This window comes from Bombyx mandarina, chromosome 05 (assembly GCF_030267445.1).
Source record: "Bombyx mandarina strain Sakado chromosome 05, ASM3026744v2".
Classification (NCBI taxonomy): domain Eukaryota; kingdom Metazoa; phylum Arthropoda; class Insecta; order Lepidoptera; family Bombycidae; genus Bombyx; species Bombyx mandarina.
Window position 1 is genome coordinate 2,761,406 of NC_143212.1, and position 21,709 is coordinate 2,783,114.

Here is a 21,709-nt window from a genome sequence, read left to right on the forward strand (position 1 = left end):
GATATTGTGATCTATGCGCGTTGATCTATGAGTGTTGGTCGATGTCACCATTCCTCGTGACTAGAACCTCGTGAAGGCAGAAAAGGACAAATTAATAAATTAGTTAGACTTGGCCCACGAGTCTACCGCCATATAGCATGTTGATTCAACCATCATTGTTAGAATAGTTGTGTCGGTACTCGGATTGATGGCGAAAAGTTTCGATCAACACCTTAAGAAACTTTCGTTATCCAGCTGGGTTAGGGGCCTGATACAGAAGGCAGTTATCCTCGATACTGCGCGTATTGTGAGGAGGTTTCTCACTCTGGAGTCCTAACTACTGGTGACTTGTGTCGTAGACACCGCCATCAGCGGCGATCTATTTTTATATAGTGTTTTTTAAAATTTGTATTATTAATAACTTTTAAAAAATATATTGTGTAATTATTTTGGAACCTCTTGGAACCTCTGGGTCTGCGGAGGGATTTCGGTTCCCTCTGTATTTTGTACCGTATGTTCCATGGGGAGTGCTCTGAGGAAATATTCGAGATGAGACCATCATCTCGTTTTTACCATCGCACCGCCCGCCACCGGAGTAGAGTTCATCCATACTACCTGGAGCCACTGCGGTCATCCACAGTGCGTTTCCAGAGGTCTTTTTTGCCACGTACCATCCGGCTATGGAATGAGCTCCCCTCCATGGTGTTTCCCGAGCGCTATGACATGTTATTCTTTAAAAGAGGCTTGTGTAGAGTATTAAGCGGTAGGCAGCGGCTTGGCTCTGCCCTGGCATTGCTGAAGTCCATGGGCGACGGTAACCACTCACCATCAGGTGGGCCGTATGCTCGTCTGCTTACAAGGGCAATAAAAAAAGATTTTAAATAAATATAGATAATAATAATTTGTAAGTGTTTAAATGTAGTACGTTTAATTTGGATGAGTCAGCTCTTTAAATCAACGACCTGGACAAATATGTACATATGCATATCATTATATATTTATAAATCGCATTTAAGTAACTACCAGTACTTTAGTGGAGCAACACGCGACTTTATTAGGTTCTCAGTGAATATATTTTGATTCAATGACCGATCTTGATGTAAAAAAGTTTTTTTTTTTTATACACTATTTTACGCTCTTCAAATATGTATTAGAGATTAGATTTAATTGTAATAATAGTCGAAGAAGCAACTAAACTGCAGCATCCCAAGAGTTTTGAAGTCGTCGTGGCCTAACGGATAAGACGTCCGGTGCATTCGTGTTGAAGCGATGCACCGGTGTTCGAATCCCGCAGGCGGGTACGAATTTTTCTAATCAAATACGTACTCAACAAATGTTCACGATTGATTTCCACGGTGAAGGAATAACATCGTGTAATAAAAATGAAACCCGCAAAATTATAATTTGCGTAATTACTGGTGGTAGGACCTCTTGTGAGTCCGCACGGGTAGGTACCACCACCCTGCCTATTTCTGCCGTGAAGCAGTAATGCGTTTCGGTTTGAAGGGTGGGGCAGCCGTTGTAACTATAATTGAGACCTTAGAACTTATATCTCAAGGTGGGTGGCGCATTTACGATGTAGATGTATATGGGCTCCAGTAACCACTTAACACCAGGTGGGCTGTGAGCTCGTCCACTCATCTAAGCAATAAAAAAAAAAAAAGTTATTGGCGCTTCCTTTATTCGCGGATCTAATGGGTACATCGGTACATACACATTGAAAAAAAGTATTCCAATGTGTCCCTGTCCTACATATCTATCCGAATATCCTTTGTGAACGCACTTTTTCATTATTATTTTTTGTAGCTTAGATGGGTGGACGAGCTCGCAGCCCACCTGGTATTAAGTGGTTACTGGAGCCTATAGACATCTACAACGTAAATGCGCCACCCACCTTGAGATATAAGTTCTGAGGTCTCAGTATAGTTACAACGGCTGCCCCACCCTTCAAATCGAGACGTATTACTGCTTCACGGCAGAAATAGGTAGGGTGGTGGTACCTACCGGTGCGGACTCAAGAGGTCCTACCACCAGTAAAAATCATTTTCTTGGTTTCTGTATTCGCGGTATATTCACGGAACGTATAGCTCGCGAATGAAGAACTATTGTACACAGTTTATTATACAGTATTCGTGAAAGTACTAGAATATACTTTTCGTAAGACCATAACTACATAAGACCAACCCCGACCCTCCGATCGAGGAACCCCGAAATTCGTCGACAGAGAAGCCATTTCTGCGCAAGTATACGGCTTTAAAAGTAAATGTAGGGAAATATTAGAACAGGTGGCGTTTCCCTTGAGACGTCGGCGATAAATAACGTCTAATAAACCCGTCGTAGGAGTTACACGGAATAATATGATTCCCGGAGACGAGACTGTGGAATCTCCCCTTGAACCGGAGAGATATTGTTTAAATTCACAGCGCGGAATACCGGTTGTTCATAATTTGTTTTTGTTTAAACATTTATGATGGCGTCATTTGTTTGTAATAATCGTTTCGCGAGCGGTGTAATTGAGATTAATTGAGGACATGACCGGCTTTGGTAAAAAAATGATTTTTCAATTAATGTTAATACTGAGTGCGATTTAGATTTTTTTAGACCATTTAAAAGATGTGATGCAAAATGATGTAAAATAAAAAGAGTTTTAATTCGTTAATTAGAAATCGAAAGCTGATTCAAGTGGATTCAAGTTGAATCAACACCTACCGTTTAGTTGATGATACTAACTTAGAAAACTTTTTAGGGTGTCAACAACAATTATACCTAGTTTCATCACAATGCCATGAAACTGCTGTAATATAATTTGATGGCTATAAGTCTGCTTACATTTCATGCTTCTGTAAAATAAATCAAACTAAATGAATATAACAACAATCTAACAAGACTGCCAAAACCAAACAAATTCTATACAACATAATTCCGAAAAAACATACCAACCGTCATATACATCACTCCGAAAGGTATTCCTATATTACGAAACAAAATTCTCGAAGGAGACCGCCTTTAATATTTATTGAAGGATCGAATTTCTTGAGCTTCAATAATTTCAAAACAGCACACAAACCGATACATTATAATTTTGTTTTGTCAAAAAGAAATGCTGTGTTTTTCAACCGTGTACATATTTTGGTATTGTTTATTAATTGATGAGCTTTGAGTTATGGTAATATTCATACCTTGATTGGGTATGACGAAGCTAAGTTTGAAGTTACCACCCTGAAGAATTTATTACCCTGGAAGAAATGAGAGACCAATCAAACCTTAATGAACGACTACTTTAAAATGGCATAATGGGAGCATTATTTGGGACTAAGCTCCTTTAAAGCGGTTATCGTGGTCCTCTTATATACTCGTACATGTCAGAATCAAATGACAACGGAAAGGACTTAGATTAGCTTCCAATAAATCTAAGCAGACCTTTGTCCGATGTTTTCAACCCAATAAAACGTCCATACCAAGAAATTTCTTGAGCATTTCAATAGGTTCGAATTGATAATTAATTAAAGTCTGCACAAGGACGTCTATTGTGATTCGAATTACATATCGCCTTAAATAATCACATTAGCATATATCAAATAAACGTTTTGTTTATTGCGTAACCTTTATTGAATACAAAACGATGATTTTGTATTCATAAGGGTCTGTTCACGTTGACGTGGCTGTCTCTTGCAGGAAACGAGGCGGTTCGTACGTCTCCCGAGGACGCATGTATAACAATCGTCTACATTTCCAAGTGCTAGTTGCCACGACGAGAGTCGTAATATACTGGGATGTGAACTATCTCGGTTTAATTTGATTGTTCCAGAGATGGATGTATTTGGTTGTACGACTCCATTTCAAGGTCGAAATATAATCAAAATCAAATTGCTTCACTCCATTGTCTAGATACTTGTTGATACTGAGATGGAAGATGAATATGACATAAGATTTAGGTTATACACGTAACATTACGTTTAAATTAAGTATTTTTAAATTAATTTCAGTGAACTTTGATTATTGTACCTCATGGTCTAGATTCAACTACCGGTTGGAACTTGTCAGTACTTTGTTTGATCTGATGTATTTGAGGTATGTAGGTTTCCGAAGGGCAAGTTGCTGAATGTGGGGGAGTTGAATTTGAAACTTTTTTTTCCTGCCTAAGCTGATGGTCTTGAGATACCATTTCAGAGTAGCCTTAACTAGTAGGTGAGCTCACGGGGCTCAAACCTGGCGTTGTTACTAACACTAATCCTAGTAAGAACACTGCTTCGCAGAATATACCACCGGATCGGAAACGCGACCCACTGAGAAGATCCGGCAAGAAACTCATGCCCGTTTTCACCGACCAGTTCCCAAAGTGGTCCTACGTAGGAAACACTTTAGACAGGAGATTACCTAAATCAACCACCTACCTAAATTCATTTTCACCATGCTTTGTGCTAAGTTTTAGGAGTTTCTTAGTTAGGTGACGTTTTAATGTTTTGATTTGAGTGCTGTTTTATCGATAAAAATATGTGATCCGCGATTACCTTTAAAATATCCATCAAATAAAAGAATAATAAATATTAATGACAATAAATCATAATTATACGTCTCTGGTATATAATTTATTAAAAAAACCCAATCTGTTATATAAATATGAAATTGAATAACGCACTTTAGTCGTGAAAGTCAATAATTCAATTTTCAGTTTAAATTAAAAAGTTAATGTCAAACTAAAAACTTCAAACAAAAGTGACCAAAATAAATTTGTGGATTTAATTCATTGAAATTGCTGAAAGTATCTTCAGATTGCCGTTAATATGGCAAATAATAATAATAAATTCGTTATTCTTCATTATCATTTTGAAACCAAATTATGGCGGAAAAAAAAAACGTGGCCAAAACTTTACGACCGAAGAAAAAGATAAACTTGTGAAGTTATTGGCTTCCAACAAAGAAATTATATTAAATAAAAAAAACAGATGGCTGTACCAATGAGGCGAAAAATAGGGCCTGGTTAAATGTGACCGACGAATGCGTCTACGACTGTTTACAGGTAAATAAATAAAAAATTTCTACAAAGTTTTTGTATTTAATGATATAATACTAAAAAAACCGTATCGTATTAATAACTACGAATATAAAAGTTGAAATAATAAAAATAATTTCAGGACTAAGGACTCATTGATGAAAGTGTGGGATAAACTAAAAACTGAGAGCAAATTATACTATCAATCCGCTAAGCTGAGCGTAACTAAAACTGGTGGTGGTCCTGGAGAAGTGAAAATTGATCCTATTCTGGAGCAAGTCTACAGTACACTTCTCGGCCGAGTTTGCACAGGCATAATAGGCGTGCAAGACTGTACTGCTAATGTTTTGAATGTGGTGGAAAATGAATCACCAATAAAAGAGAGATGTGCACAGAGAATACTGCGACAGTAGAGGAGTTTTTTGCAGAAAAGAAAATCAAATTCCAGTTGAAGTATGAATCATTAATAATTTTTTTGTGCCTTCATCACCAAATGTTCTGTAAAATTCTAAGTATGAATAATAGTAAGACCTACTATTATTGTTCCAGAATTATAGTACAAATAATACACCACTATGGTCAAGGAGACGACCACGATTATCACTCAGTAATGAGAGGACAGGGGCTATGTCCTCACTTTGTACAAGTTTTCAAAATGTGAACAAAAAGAAAGAGGATATAGAAGACATAAAAAGACAACTTCTTCAGGAAGAATTAGAATATAAAAGAAAGTTTTACAATTGCTCATTAGAGGCAGCAGCAAAGGAAGTCGAAATTAAGAATGAAGTCTTACATCAATAATTAAAATGTAATTTAAAATAATAATTTATTTTTACTTAACTAAAGATTACAGGTAAATGAGTAATAAAAAAAAAACCTGACAGCAAATATTAACTTTCTTTTCTTTCAGTTGGTATTAAAATAGTAGCAAGAGCTATAATGAACATTAATTTGGAATTGGCTATTTATTAGTTTTTATTTTATACCCATAGAGCTATAATTTAAATTTACTCAAACACTCGTTTACTCCAAAAACCTTACTTTTCATTTTTAGGGTAAAAAAATATTTTTTTCTAATAAAAATAGCACAGTTTCTTTTGATAACCTATACCTAAAGACAAAGTCTTTGTCATCGTATTTTCCGAAATCTTCAGTTCTCTGACGATACAAGCGTGGCCTTTTAAGTACAGAATGACTAGAAACTAACTGTAAAGACTCAACTGCTTCCAAACTTTCTAAAAATAGAGTTAAATCATCATCCATTGTAAAAATGGTTTTCAAACCTTTTGAATGTTATGTATTGAAATAGATGACAGCAGACATAAAACTGTCTTCTAGTGTTAGGAGACTGTTAAGGAACGAAAAATCGGGTTCCTAAATTTAGGGAGCCTTTTAAGAACTTAGGAGATACCTAAAGGTTGGTGAAAACGAATTTTTAATTAGGGGCTCCTTAAATGCAGTTAAGGGATCCCTAAATGTCGGTGAAAATGGCCATAAGTGGGCTTTGTTTGTGGGTTAATTTACTCGCCGAGTCCTTCGTCGCAAGCGATGGGTTCGACGAGAATGTTGACCGGATTGAAACCTTTACATTAAATAAGACGGCGGATTTAACATGTAAATTATTGAGCTTCCAATAGTACCCACATGTAGTTCTACCCGCATTCTGCATCCTTAAAAATGTCGACAAACAAAAGAGAAAAGGTATTGAACTGTTTTATTTGCCCGTTTTTTTATATAGATGTATATTGCATATTTAGTGAACACGCAATACCAAGCGAAGACAGCTGGCGGCGGCCTCACTGCGGTACGTTGACCCCGTACGTCGGCTGATTTGAACTAAGTATCATGATACATACATTGCATGCAGTGCAAGAAACTGTTTAATGATATCCGATATATCTGTTTTAACAAATGTGTTATGAATGAGAGACAGTCAGGCATCCTTTTTTTATGGTTAAAATATTACTAGTGGCCCGGAAGCCTTTCTAGTTTCACCAGGGCTGGTGCAAGGGCGAACAAGAGCTCAGCCAGGAGGGGTGGAATTTGTTAACAGTTACCCGAGCGCCTCCAAAGGAGACCTAACAACTCAAGAGTAACTACTTCGGGAATGAATCTACTACCGGATCGGAATCGCGCCTCGCTGAGAAGATCCGCCGAGAAACTCAGCGGGCTGATGTTTAGGTTAGGACCCGCATCTTCGACTATATACATTTTTGATTCTTTATCTATCTAGTACTAACTTTATATATTTCTATCTATATCCTTAATTCCCAATTCCTACACACCTCACGACCTGCACATTTTACGGTTGAGTGTCCTATCTGTTTATGCCATTGTTTCAAGATGGAAGGCAGTGACATTCGTCTTGGAGCGCCCATGGGCTTTTCCAACAGTTTAAAACGAAATTCCATCCCGTCATTTCCTCGCTTTTTTAGTTGTTAAAACAATAACAAAAGACAAACAAGGTAAAATCTATTTTCGTTAACAAACATCCTTAAACAACTTCAAACGCTACTAAGGCGTATCTAAAAAGCAATTATTTACGTGGAGTACGAAAGATTTACTGCAGCACATTTGTATTGAATACCATAAAAGACAATATACTAGATAGGGTGTGACATGATAGATGTGCATTTAAAACTAATACATTTTTCCCCTCCAAGGGCCCAGAAAAGTGGGTTATTTCTTCCATTTTGGGTATTGTTCGGTGTATTAATCATTCTCCGCTGAGTGCGAAACCCTGTAGCGTGTAAGTTAGGTAAGTTAACACTAGCTAAATATCGGTTGTAGTTGGGGGAACGCTGAGTGGCAATTCGGACGGACTTTGTCAGTTTTCTGCCAATATACGTTTGCCTAAGTAAATGTTTAATTGAACTAGAACCAAGAAGGTGTAATTGGATAAATAACGTTACATTAATTCTCGTGTACTTAAATAAATGTTCGATAAAAATCGCTAAACAATGAATTCTTAATTGGATCTTAATGTATTCGAAGGATTCAAAATGATAATAAAGCCACGCATTTCTACATAACTACAGACTTGAAAATGCACTTGAATTTTGAACCAGTGAACGTGTGATTTAAATTTGCACTTACTATTACTGTGCCAAATGGGACCTTTTAGGCGGCTGTTCCATCGTTTTGCAGATGACACCGAAGATTTAATGATAAGTATCGGTGAATGGCTCGGGCCTATTGTCCTCGCATCCTCTAATCCGATTTTCGGATTTTCCGACAGAGCGTTGAATATTTCGATTCAATCGACAGCAATTATGAACATGACAATACCACGAGTATGATCGACGATGCGGCCTGGTCGTTTAGTTATTTTATTTTGCCGAATGTCTGAAATGTTGAATTCCCTCACCCGTTGTTTACCTTGATCCTCAATCAATACTCGTCGAAATAGAATTATATAGATAGTATTGTATAACTGCTTCGCGACACAAATATTCTAATGTTGAGGCGTGTTTAAGCAGGCTCACAAAACGACCTGCAATCCGTAAATACGGAAATTTATCAAATTTACCTTCATAGTGAAAGTAATTTTATTCATATCTATATATTAATACGTGAAGCCAAAAACTTTGTATCCCTTTTTACGAAAATTGCCCGGACGGAGGAGTATAAAATTTTCCACACTTATAGAAAATATAGAGAAGAAGTGCACAATGCTAATTTTTTTTTTAAATAATGCATAAAAGATACATTAAATCAATAAAGAAAACATTACACACACTACATATCATGTATTTGACGCACACACGCATGCATACTATTTATTGTCAAACTTTTGTTCTTGACGTCAAATTGAGAATAGATTAAATATGTATTGTTTGTCTTTGTTAATATTTTTTATAGTTTATTATAGAAGTATAAAATACAATCATAATAGTGTACAAACTTACAATTACAATTAATTATAGTCGAATTTCGACTACTGCGGGACCTCTAGTTTTAGTAATTTTATACAAAGAAAATATACCTAGTCTGTCTCGAGTAATGTTTGAAATAAGTGATCTAATTTTAAAGAGGTAACTTTGAAATACGATTTCGATTTTGACCAAAATATTTTAAGTCGAAGCTGCCGTTGCCCGTTCTATTTTATTCAAAATCATATTTATAAATATATTTATCGTATTTTCTCTCAATAGCATGGTCGTATTGTTACGTATAAAAAGATTGTTCTACGATCGTAAGCCAAAAAAAGAATAGCTGCCTCCCTATTTATCCCCCGAGTGGATAATGTATTTTATTACTATTGTTACTGATATTGCAGTACGAGTACAGGGTGAATTGTTAATTTAGTAAATTGCAAGGAATCCGATACGATTTCTCGGAGGCAATTAAACGGATATGTGTTTAATACGCTCGTCGCATTCCGATTGATCATTTCGATATTAATATCGAGCATTATTGGAAACTGGAATAGTGCTCTGATTTAAAACTGATGTTTACATTATAAGTGAAAGTCTGTGTTTAGTACACAGCTTGCTTGTTTTTACGTTTGCATTGATTAATGAGCATACTTATTCCCGGTCACCGTCCTCGTCGAACCCGTCGCTTACGACGAAGGGCTCGACGAGCGAATTAACCTATAAACACAGCTCACTGAGTTGCTCGTCGGATCTTCTCAGTGGGTCGCGTTTCCGATCCGGTGGTAGATTCTGCGAAGCACTGCTCCTGCTAGGGTCAGTGTTAGCAACACTCTCGGTTTGAGCCCCGTGAGCTCACCTACTAGCTCGGTGAATCTAGAATAGCCCCTCGAGGCTACTAGCATAGGTAAAAAAAAAATCCTTTCGATCCTGGCGAGAAACTCAGTCTTTTCTGATCTTGTTTAAGTGTTCACTAAATAATACTTAGTATTTGTAGTAGGTATTTGGTATTTTGACTCGTCATTTGACTTTAATTTCGAGTTCTTAGTGGGATCCCGTATGGGATAGCAGTCGTTAAATTAATTTCCACTTTCCATTAATAAATTTCGTTTAGGTCTGAACCGTCTGTCACTCCTTCCAGTTCATAAAATCATAGCATCTTAATTGAATATGCAATTTCGAAAAGGGCACATGTCGCATATTTTGTCAAATACGTTTTTTCATATACATGTAGTTTTGAGGCTTACCTACACCCGTTTTATATTAATTCCAGTAATTTTCAATTGCTAATTAACACTAAAATATATCTCAAAAGTTAATATTTTAAATTTTACACTACTTTATAAAATAATCAGTTTTTTTCATTTCCTGAACATTTTATATTTTCAAAGATGTGCCCTTTTCGAAATTGCATATTCAATTTGTTTTTTTTTTATTGCTAGGTGGGTGGACGAGCTCACAGCCCACCTGGTGTTAAGTGGTTACTGGAGCCCATAGACATCTACGACGTAAATGCGCCACCCACCTTGAGATATAAGTTCTAAGGTCTCAAGTATAGTTACAACGGCGGCCCCACCCTTCAAACCGAAACGCATTACTGCTTCACGGCAGAAATAGGCAGGGCGGTGGTACCTACCCGCGCGGACTCACAAGAGGTCCTACCACCAGTAAAAAGTGTGTTCACTAAATCCAAAAAGAAACAGTTGATGGTCACAGTTTGATTAACCAGGCTCTAAAATTAATTCCAACCGTAGCACTAAACCTACCTGTGTACGTCCCGAGAGCGAACGAGTCTTCAAACTTTCAGGTAACGCATAAGCTTCACTTAACAAAGTTAGGTGAAATTAAACAGCGCGTTGTTTACGCTAAGTGCTGCAACTAAGCCGGCTTGTTCGAGACTTGCTGCTGGTGTATAAAGTTTGCAGCGAAAATGGAATTACTGAAATTCTAAAAGTATTCAACGAAGTTAGAACAAATTCTAGAGTCTATCCGTGCATCTATGGCGCTTGCAAAATCACCGAAATTACGAGAATTCATAAAATGTAAAAATCGCACTAAAAACCTAATGTTAAATAATAGTGTGTATAACCTACATGGTTGCGTAAGTTTCAAATAATTCTCAATACTATTAATACATTTGGAAATCGTGATTCTTCTTCTTCTTCTTCTTCGTCGCTTTCTTCATTGCTGAAGGTCGTGTCCCTGAAACTTGACCTTTTTGGAAATCGTGATAAGAACCCGTTAAATAATAGTGTAATTAATTAACTCTTAAATAGTGCCTAGTGTGTATAATGAGATAGCTGTGCGAGTTTTAAACGATTCGATATGCTATTATTAAACGTAAATATCGTGCTAAGAACCCGTTAAATAATAGTGTGTATAAAGTAGACACCTGTGAAAGTTTTAAATAATACGAAATACTTATTATTAATTTTGGAAAATCGTGCTAAGAACCTTTAAATAATAGTGTGTAATGTAGACAGTCGCGCAAGCTTAAAACGTTTTGCAAAATTATTATTACCTTAAGAAGTTTCTTTTTAGTCTATCGTATAAATGCAGCCTCCTCAATAGCAAGTCAGCGCACAACACCGAAACGAACTGAGTTCCTGGCCCACTGAGTTTCTGGCCCACTGAGTTTCTAGCCGAATCTTCTCAGTGGGTCGCGTTTCCGTTCCGGTGGTAGATTCTGCGAAGCACTGCCCTTGCTAGGGCTAGTGTTCACAAATTTGCCAGACTGAGCCCCGTTAGCTCGACTCTTTCCGTGAATCTAGTATAACTCCTCGTAGTTACTAGAATAGGTAGTAAATTTAAATAAATAAATATTTACTAACAATTAGACCACGGTAACTGATCCCGTGGTAAGTTCGTAAAGAACTTGTGTTACAGGTACCAGATAACGGAAATAAATATAAGATATTTATTATACACATACACATATTTAATATACATCCATAACCCTGGAAAAGACATTTATATTTATCATACAAATATCTTCCCTTGGCGGGATTCGAACCCGCGACCCCCTTGTGTAGTGACCATGTCACTTACCACTACACCAGACAGCCGTTAAATTAATATGACGTTGTAAAAACAGTTTTGTGTATCAACCGATGACTTCGCCCAGAGTGATCATTACGGCTGTCAGCTACAATTAGATCGTCTTTATCATTGGCTAAGCGAGTGCTATCATCCTGCGATATAATGGTAGGCTTATTATCCAGCGTCACGGTGCTTCCTTCGAATAGTCAGCAAATATCAAGTTGTTAATTTATTTTTATTGTCGCGACCCGCAATAACGAGATTTGAAACGGTTTGCCCCCGAAGCGTTGCAATTACGCAACACTAAACAACTTCCATTATCTGAATACGTTTTAACTTAATCTTTTCATTTTGCTGTTAGTATTTATTTTTTGGGAATGACGTCATGAGATAAGAATTGAATGTAATTAAGTTGAGGACGATCCCTCGGCTTTAAACGTCTGATTTTCTAAAGCGGGTTAATTTAATTCGGAAAATGATGTTATCTAAGGGCTGATGTCCGTTCTAGGAGAGGAACGTTGTTCAGATACCAAGCTAGACTAGGAAATTATCCAATGGATCGATTATTCCGTTTGTACATAGTGATGGCATTGTAGTCAAGTCGATTGCATTGCAGCGATGAAAGCAAACCTATGGGTCTTTGAAATACGAATCAAGTGAGCCGATCGTAACCGGAATTATCCGGTAGCATCTAGATCAGTGATTCCCAAAGTGGTCTATATCGACTCCTAGGGGTCTATGACAACATGCAAGGGGTCTACGTCAGCGAAAAAAAATTGGGGGTCCACGATAGTGGATCTCAACACATATACTGATAGTACCTATTTACTTACATCATACTATCTTATAATATCAAGACATCATTAGCCGAGGAGATTTAAGATTAACCCTTAAAAATTTACGCCAAATGTTGATAATTTATTATTAAAGCATCAGGTTCATCCTTCTCACTAAAAATATTGACTTATTGCTTATGTTATTTTATTTATAGTTTATTTTATGTTTATTTTATGTTGCGTATATTTTACATAACAGATACAAAATTTTATTTTGAGTAGTTTTAATTTAAATTCAATTAATAAATGTATAAATTAATATGTGTTTTTACTTTAAGTTTTTAACACTAAACTTTACTACAGTTAGAAATTTACTGAAAATCAATATCAGGTAAGTAGGGGGTCTACCCAACACGGAAAAACACGGCAAGGGGTCTGCGACACAAAAAAGTTTGGGGAACTCTGATCTAGATTAAGTTCGTTAACTGAACCGCTATGCGGGATCGTTTATCTGTATTTGTGCCTTTTGCAGTCGTTATGCATAACAATAGGTACCGGCAAAAAAATTTAGGTTTAAATTGGTCATTAATCAATTAATTTTCCTCTAGATTATAGCATTGCATTGTAATTGTAATTTTTTATAATTTAATATATGTATACAATTGTTTTTATTGTTGTTGTTGCAGTTATTGTTGTTATTCTAAGCTCAGATAATGATTGGTCGGTCTGATGCTGGTGTGCACGTCCCTCCGCAGGTGCCGGCGGAAGATCAGCGCCGCAGTGCCGATTGTCTCGGTACTGTTAGGCATTGCTGAGCCCGTAACCCTTTTTCAAGCCTCGTTACTTTTTTTTAATTTTTGTTTCATTTTTTGTAAATTTATGTTTGGAATCAATGTTTATTATTATAATTATCTATATATTAATTCTTCTTCTCAGTCGGACACTCTTGTCAGAGTGGTCGTGGTTGCGTTGACGCTGTATGTGCAGTAGGACCTGTTATGTCGCCCATGCTCCCGCCAACCGCCCTCCAGGCAATGCGCTTCCAGGTCTGGCGGTTCGAAGCGTTACGAGTACATTCGACCATAGTGGACTCAGTTGCCTTCTTTATTAGGTCAGTCCAGCGGGTCGGTGAGCGGCCGCGTGATCTTCTGCCTTCCACCCGGCCCTGGACTACCAGTCTCTCCATCGAGTGCTCTTTTCTGGAGATGTGTTGACGAAAGTCGGTCTTTGATACCGAGTTCTTTGAGGATGGATGCATTGGTGTGGAATACCATCCATGGGATCTTTAGGAGGCGTCTCCAGCACCACATCTCCAGTGCATCGATTTTACGGCGATCCTGCAATCTTAGAGACCAGATTTCGGCTCCATAGAGAAAGATTGGATATATTAATACGTGAAGCAAAAACTTTGTATCTCTTTTTACGAAAATTGCGCGGACGGAGCAGTATGAAATTTCCCACACTTATAGAGAATATAGAGAAGAAGTGCAGAATGCTCATATTTTTTTGAAATTATGCATAAAAAATACAATAAATCAATAAAAAAACATTACACTACCATGTATTTGATACACTCACGCAGCCATATTGTTTGTATATTGTCAAACTTTTCTTATTGCTTATAGTCTGTGGTCAAATTGAGAATAGATTAAATATTGTTTGTCTTCATTAATATTTGCCTAAAGTGTAGTATTGGCGAAATCTGTAATTATATAATTTGACAATAGAATCATAATAATGTTCAAACTTATAATTTCAATTAATTATAGTCGAATTTCACTACCGCGGGACCGCTAGTTATTATTATTATTATAGAATTACAAAAAATAACGAGGCATCGACGTAGCGATACCTAATACTGAAGTAAATAATAATAAAACAATTTCGCGTCTTTTGATGAAGAACTTCAAAGAATTTCAACTAACATACTGTTATTTACGCTTAGCCGAACATGCTCGTTAATAATTTACCTAAATACCCAAATCATCTCAATAAATAAATAATGTGTAATGTAGGTATTCGAGCGTTGTTAATTCGATTTAATTGAAATTTTATGCATTTGAAAATTCAAGGAAGGCTTCTGACGTAACACCGTCAACTTGGATGAGGGGGGTCTATTTACACTGAAATAGTACTGGAATTCAGTAATTGTATATTATAAATAGATTTCTTATAGTTCTTTACCAAAACTAATATAAATAAGCAGTAATAATAATATAATAATAATAATTCCTTTATTCCCCGACAATTTTACATTTTAAGCTAACAATTTGAAGTAGACTAATAAAATAAATAAAATGAGTAGTAAACCTAATAATAAATAATAATTAAAAGTCTTCAATTGACGACTTTATCGCCTAGAGGCGTCTCTCTCACGAAACTTTGTACAGGGAGAAACGAATTAGGCACAAAATAATTGTCGTTTTTAAAAAAAATTAAATAATGGCTATAAAAATAATTAAAATATTGTCCAAAAAATCTTTTAAAATCACATACACATAGAATATATTCGACGAGCGAATTAACCCATAGACACAGCCCACTGAGTTTCTCGCCGGATCTTCTCAGTGGGTCGCGTTTCCCATCCGGTGGTAGATTCTGCGAACCACTGCTCTTGCTAGGGCCAGTGTTAACGAATTCGCCCCGTGAGCTCATCTACTAGTTAAGGTTACGCTGAAATAGCCTCTCAAGGCTATCAGCGTAAGGTAGGAAAAGAAAAAGATACAAATTCTTACATACCAATGTATTGGAGTATTTTTATAGATTGATACAGTATGGAATGTACGAAATTATTTTCTGTTGTGCAACATCAATATGGGGTTAACAGAGATTTTGATGACCTTACTTGATTAAATTGTCTATCTAGCTGTTCAAAATAAAATGAAAGGTTAATTATTCATTCTAGTCGTCAATATTTTAATATTGATTCCGGATGCAGTTTAACCACTGATAGAATCAGCAAGATACTCAGGATTTGCTTTTAGCAATTTATTTTTTACTTATGACTTGAACATGAACATCTCTACATTATCGAGCACTGATCAGAGATCTGTTCGATTTCTGTGTGGGGTACCATTTCAAAGCCTACTTACTTTATATCTTGACAGGTTTAGCACACTGTATTTTGATTCGTTTAAATATTAACTAAACTTCAAATATTAGATCTATACTTTAGGTCCTTAAAGTACTATACATAGTTTTAAAATAAAATCTATTTCAAAGCCACACGGTTTTTGACCACTCTGTATTTTGATTCGTTTAAATATTAACTAAACTTCAAATATTAGGTCTATACTTTAGGTCCTTAGAGTACTATAGTTTTAAAATAAAATCCATTTCAAAGCCACACGGTTTTTGACCACTCTGTATTTTGATTCGTTTAAATACTAACTAAACTTCAAATACTTCGTCTATACTTTAGTTCCTTAAAGTACTACAGTTTTAAACTAAAAATAATTTCAATTTAGAATTAATTGTCAGCCAAACATAAATTATCTATTTTTGATTAGAACAACAAAACGCTCATTTAAATTCATTTTATAACCGATGTATGCTTGCTATCGAAGTGCGTGATTAAAAAAGATTATACAGTCACAATGAATCTCATCAACGTCTCATTAATTCCTCTGGGAATTTTATTAGAATATTGATATTAATTAAGCGGGCAAGATGCTTCAGGATTTAGTTCTTTCTGCTGTCTTTTTAATTTGCCTAAAAATATTATAAAATATTAAAGTTTTATAGATGACTAGCGGCCCGCTCCGGCTCCGCTCTGGTCTTTAACAAAAATTTCAACGATATTTGGCGTTGTTTTATTTTTTAAAATTAAAAAACACTTACTGCGGCATAGTTATAATAGTTAGACATATGCTGTCGCGACACTTTTTGTAAATAATAATGTTTTTTACAAAATCGTAGTACATTATTTTATTCTATCATCAATAGTTTTCGTAGAGCACGCGACGTAAAGAATATTTTAGGTAATTTTTTTTACACCTTTGTTTAAATTATTGGAGTTTTAGTAAGGATACCTAATTTTTTTCAAAAAAGATTATAGCCTATGTCACTCGGGAATAGTGAAGCTTCCAAACAGTGAAAGAATTTTTCAAGTCGGTTTAGTAGTTTCGGAGCCTATTGAATACAAACAAACAAACAAATCTTTCCTCTTTACAATATTAGTATAGATTATTTAAAACGATAAGGTATTACTGAAGGTAGATTAAAGACAAGTGGTACATACTTAGGTTTTATTTGGCTTCGTATGAGCCCTTATGAGCTTTGTTAATACGTGACTAGTTGGTGTTATTCTTTAATGTCACTTTTGGCTCTATGATGGATATAAATTTTGACGATTTTCTACAAGACAGTTTTCGGAAGGCAATCTATTGAGAACAATTTGGAAAATTAAATCAGTTGGTACTCGTATCAAGCGATGCAACTGTCCCTATGATCAAATCCCGCAAACGTTATCCAAATTTTATCACGTAAGAAATCACGTACTCGAAACTTAGTAACAACCCGAAACGTATTTTTTTATTTTTTTATTGCTTAGGTGGGTAGACGAGCTCAGAGCCCACCTGGTGTTAAGTGGTTACTGGAGCCCATAGACATCTACAACGTGAATGCGCCACCCACCTTGAGATATAAGTTCTAAGGTCTCAAGTATAGTTACAACGGCTTCCCCACCCTTCGAACCGAAACGCATTACTGCTTCACGGCAGAAATAGGCAGGGTGGTGGTACCCACCCGCGCGGACTCACAAGAGGTCCTACCACCAGTAATTACGCAAATTATAATTATAATTAATTTGTATAGGGGAGATTATGGAAGCTCACATAGCTCTACCATCCTGCCTATTTGCTTCAATATGATAACGCCTATCTCTTAAAATTTTATTTATCAATTTCATTTTTAAAAATCTTTTATAAACGTTTGCACTGAATGATCTTTTGGTAAATTTGTTTTTATTTTTATTGCTTAGATGGGTGGACGAGCTCACAGCCCACCTGATTTTAAGTGGTTACTGGAGCCCATGGACATCTACGACGTTAATGCGCCACCCACCTTGAGATATAAGTTCTAAGATCTCAGTATAGTTACAACGGCTGCCCCACCCTTCAAACCGAAACGCATTACTGCTTCACGGCAGAAATTGGCAGGGCGGTGGTACCTACCCGCGCGGACTCACTAAAAAATTTGTAAAAAAAATTTGATCATTTTTTTTATAGTTGAAAGCTGGTGATTTTTATGTACCATCTAAAGTTTATTAAAATGTGACCAGTAGTTTTTGAGTTATCCTTAAAAATGCATATTTAACTGACTTCGACTACCTTGATGACTTTCTCATTTTATTTTGCTGAAATCGATTTTCTTTTATGTTTAAATTTTGCGTTACTCCTATAAGTTATAATAATATAATTGTGGTTGTTCAATACCATTGAGAATGATCGAAAACTCAGATTTCGCAGCTAAGATCAGCAGCGTAATTTAAATTCCAAATAAACGTCGTATCAAGGAAATTTTTTCATTTGCCCTAAAAATTAAGTCCAATCTTTATGATTTGCAAGGTAATTTTTCGTTACGTTATAACTTGAGCTGATTACTTAACGCATAATCTAAAATTTTCGCGGGAAATTCGTTTTAATGGCGGCCAGACGTTAAACTGGAATACTTAACGACGTGACAAATTACACGCTTCGGATTATCGGAGTGGAGGATTCATTCATTCCGGATCATGTTCGGAATCTGTGTCCTTCAGTCGAAGTGATATACCATAAATAACAGATGCGATAAGATTTAATGCCAAGGATTCGAACTCTTTGTAGTTTTTATTATAGTTGGCAACATCGTGGCTTACCAAGCGTGAGTAGGCTATAAGGTCTTGTAACCATTGGCCGTAAATAAATTAAAAAAATATTAAACTAAGCGTGAGTTTGAGGGAACCTCAAAGACGATGTGGTGTGAATTGTTTACTGTTTTATTTTTTAATTTAGAGCTTCTTCGGGTTTAATGATATCATAATGATAAATTATTATCCTATTTAGTTTTCGGTGTAGTGAATGAGGAGAAATTGAAAAAAATAATTGGATGTTACTTATTAGGTTCTTGTTTTAATGTTTAAAGCTATAAAGCTTAAGAACGTTATGAAGTTGTATAAAGAACAATTAAGGTATGGTTAAAGATTCAGTAACTGATTGGTAAACAAATAAATTCATAGGAAAAAAATCGTATTTTAAAAACGAGTGTTTCATGTTCACATTTGGAATGCGTGTTTTATATATTATTTATATATATAATAATATGCTTATACAATCCTATGTCTGTGCTTCTAATCATTGATGAGTTCCCTGGTGAGAATCCAACTCCGAGTGCAGCAATTATGAAATGGGTCCTATCTCTCTCTCTCTCTCTTCAATTGGTCTCTCATTGCTGAGGGTCGTGACTCCGTTTCATTCCGTCAACTAGCACGATTCAGTACTTCTAATTTAGCTGACAGAATTTGACCTAACAAACATTGATAAGTTACGTAAAATATTGCGAAAGTAGGTCGCTGTTGTCACGTGAACTGGTTTGCAAATCGCTCCAGACGGGTACCTGAACTAATATACCTAGTATTCAGTTGTTAATGAATCCCTTTTGAGATACCAGATACGTCCCAATTCCATTGTATTCTTCTGCCAAACAAAGTACCGCGAAAGAATAAAAAATACACAAAACATTAGTTCTCAAATAGAAAAAAGGTTGTGCCAATACAGAAACAAACAAAATAGTTTGGAACCATAAACAAACACATCCATTCCCAATACTCTTTTGACTTAAGGCATTACAGTTTTTTTTTTGCCACAACCTATAGGTAGAAACTCATAACACCTTGCCTACTGTCGCAATCTCACAATACGTCCTACTATCGCTAAGGTAAATGGGCATATGAAAATTATCCATAATTCTTTTTTATTATTATTCCTTTACTATTAATATAATTATCTGATCACAATAAGTTATACGGATTCTCTAGTTATAATATGTAGTTTTCCACATCCAATGGGCATTGACGTATATGCTATATGCCTTTACGCTATCTATACGCTATATGCCTTTAAATTCAATCAAGTTTCATTGTCCAACCCTGTGTGAATGCCGAAAATAAAATACGCGACAACCGCTGAAGCTGTTATAATATTAAGCGGAATCTATAATTCCAATACTTTGTTATCATATAAATGATAAGATTGTGGTAATGAAGCTCGAGGACCGTAGAGTTGTAGATAAGGTTTGCGCGGCGTTTTGGATTTACAATTGTCTGTCGTTGTTGTTGATTGCTCTAAGCTTATCACCCCACCGTGTATTTTTTATTTAATTCATAGTATTGCATAAAATATATGGTATTTATTGTAATATTATAAAGCTGAAGAGTTTGTTTGTTTGAACGCGCTAATCTCAGGAACTACTGGTCAGATTTGAAAAATTCTTTCAGTGTTAGATAGCCCATTTATCGAGGAAGGCTATAGGATACATCAAGCTAAAACCAATACAAGCGGAGCACCGATAAAGAATGGTTCAAAATCGGGGCTTTGATCCCTTTTGAGAGGTTCCGCTGCGTGCGCTGCAGAAACTGTTAAAGAAACTTAAAGTAATGTATGACAGAATTGTTCGCCTTTAAAAGATCGACATAAAAAAGTCCGCTACAGCATATGTCAATATGTTAAGGTTGGCTCACTATAACGTTTTTTTTATGCTAACCAAATTTGTTCTAAAATAAAGCATTATTTGTGAACTATTCCACGCAGACGAAGTCGCGGGCAAAAGCTAGTAATATGATAAAAAGTAAGCAGGGTGTGAACACAACTTAAATTTCGCTATCCATTTCTTTTATAAAAATCTAGTCGGTTATAATTGTCCTGATTTAGGCCAAACCCAGCAGAGAAGTCTGGTTGCAGTTGAATATAATAGATTTTAACACGATTTTATTAGTTTGCTACGTATGTATGCCATGTTTGTACGTAAATGAACATTTGAACGTTGTTTTTACTAATTTCCAGAACTCTGATTAACTTGAAAATTTGCACACGCTTCAAAGACCGATGTTCTTTGTGCGATTCTCACAATGGCCAACTGGAAAAATTTGCTGGAATGCTGTGTGTCGCTATCTTTACGACCAAGGGACGAAACATCCGCTGTTTTTGCCAGCTTGTTGGTTTAATGCCTATTTGCGAGCAAGATACCACCGCCAGTACTTCCGACGCCCAATTTATAATGTCGAATGAATGTGTTAAGAACGTTGAACTCAAGCGACGCCATTTTGTATTTTCCCGGTAATGAAGTCAACTTAACACATTACATATAAATAATATAATTCAGTATAATTTATGTTTACGTAATTGAGTTTCGATTATAAACGAATAAAAATATAAAGCTTGTATACAATCGAGTATACGTGTTTTCAATTTGCTTTTTTTTATTCTCTAAATATCAAATTAAATAATAACTATAAAATACCATTGAACTATTATATACTGATATATTATAGTACAATATTATAATAGTATATAATGTTATATACTAACTGCAAAGCTTTGATTTTGAGCGGAGCCGGAAAGATATGCTATTATAAAGATATGATATGATATTAAACCATACGATTGGAATTTCCTACAACAAATTTTAATACTAGCCAACGCTCTAGGACGTCATCTCGAAATTTCTTGGCCACCCGTTTTTTGGAAGCAATGGTGAAAGTAAAACCAAGAGAATTTATTGTTATTATAAATTTTCTGACTTTGGAAATTGTCAAGATAGCATGACGGTGCGGAATTGCGATTATTAATAGTACTGATTTCGAGGATTCTTCGAGTGGTTTATTAACATATCCTCGATTGAGAGAGTTTTGAGGGTCACGTCTTAGAATGTGGGTAATAGAGCTATTCTTCTTCTTCGTCTATCCCTCATTATTGAGGATCGCGACCACACGTATGTAAGTCTTTCCATGAAGATCGGTCCGCTGCGAAGTGGACAGCCTGTTGGATACCGCCTCCAACTGGCCTCTGTCT

General features: G+C 35.8%; 1 protein-coding gene and 1 long non-coding RNA gene across 10 annotated transcripts in view; both read left to right on the forward strand.

The window, feature by feature from the left end:
* LOC114244033 (uncharacterized) overlaps positions 1 to 21,709 on the forward strand; it is a 178,886-nt gene that overhangs the window by 15,107 nt on the left and 142,070 nt on the right. The window lies entirely within an intron of this gene.
* Positions 1,645 to 5,198, forward strand: LOC149502901 (uncharacterized). The gene is made up of 2 exons (XR_016323104.1): positions 1,645 to 4,999; positions 5,115 to 5,198. It is a non-coding gene; the product is annotated as an uncharacterized LOC149502901 (long non-coding RNA).